The sequence below is a fragment of the Montipora foliosa genome, chromosome 4 (genome assembly GCF_036669935.1).
Source record: "Montipora foliosa isolate CH-2021 chromosome 4, ASM3666993v2, whole genome shotgun sequence".
NCBI classification, from domain to species: domain Eukaryota; kingdom Metazoa; phylum Cnidaria; class Anthozoa; order Scleractinia; family Acroporidae; genus Montipora; species Montipora foliosa.
The window spans coordinates 47388889-47390242 of NC_090872.1; positions in this window are offsets into that span (position 1 = coordinate 47388889).

Sequence of the window (1354 nt, forward strand, 5' to 3'; positions counted from 1 at the left end):
CGAGCAGCTGCTCTGAAACCTGATGGAAGCCTCATCACAGCCATAATTTTGTTTTTCACCACAAAGTTCCCTATTACCAAAAAAAATAGCAGCTCGTGCTTAAAGTTAAAGAGTTGACGTTTGGGGAGCCCGCTGCACAAGCGATATTTCTGACTTCCGAGGCCCAAGAAAACATAAATGCAATTTGGAGTGTAAATTATTGTAACCCTAAGAATTCTACTAGTACATGATTAATTCGAGCTCACAATGATTAACTTTATGCTGCTTAAAATACTTTGAAATTTACTCACCGACTATCAGTAGTCAATTTCTTTTTTGCAGGAGTAGATATGTTGGGGAGCCCGCCGCACAAGCGTGCTCAGTCCACGACATCTGTTTGTGAATTGGTGCGACCCGGGGCGTAGAATTTGCTGCCCTAACAGTTTCCTTTTCTACGACGCATTAAGATATTAAAAAGTGCAGATTCAGGGCATAAACCCGAGCAAGTAAATGAAATCGCCCGACTTTTCTCCATGGCTTTGACGGCTTGGACACATCGCGCGCCATTTTCCGACTACGGAGAATCCTTTTGTGACGAAATTCGATCGTTTCCCGCGTCTCCTGGACATATTGTTGATAACAAAATTGCTTATGTATCCAGTTTACCCAATAGTTTACCTCTGCTCTTACTGCATTCTTACTTTTCTATTACTCTGGGCAGTATCGATTACGTAGTTACACAAGGGTCATTTCAAAATTGACATTGGAATCCCTGACGGTAACGACGTTAACTAGTGCGCGTATTCGTACGGAAACTGAAAGCTTCACTTCTGACTTTTTGTCACTCACAAGATGACTATCAAAGGCTGCATTTATTTCGACTCTGACAAAAGTGTCAGTGTACTCCCAAAAAGTCGTTGCATTTTGAGAGGGCCATTCGACGTCGGGGCCAAAATCGAAATTGACTGGAACACCGGACGAGGAGAGAAACAGAGGCACGTTGGTGTGATTCTTGCCATAGGATAGAAAAGTAAGCAAGTCCTTTTTTCTCTTTTGAAACATTTTCACTCAACAGGAATGCTACCTTGGAACGGTTATCAAATATAAAAGGTTTAAAAACTGGCTGGCCTTCATTGTCCTGTAATGAACACAAAATCAAAACGTACTTGAACGGGCTGGATTCCCTGCTAAAATACCCTCTATGTGGAGTTATTACACTTTTATTAATCTTTTTTTTTTTTTTCACTTGTGATTTACAACAATGCTTTCAGATAATTTGTACCTGATTAGAATAAGATCCCCATCTCTCCGTCGCTACTTTTAAATTTTGACCGCACGGGCCCTTTCTCTTTGGCGCCTTTATTTCAAATTTTAA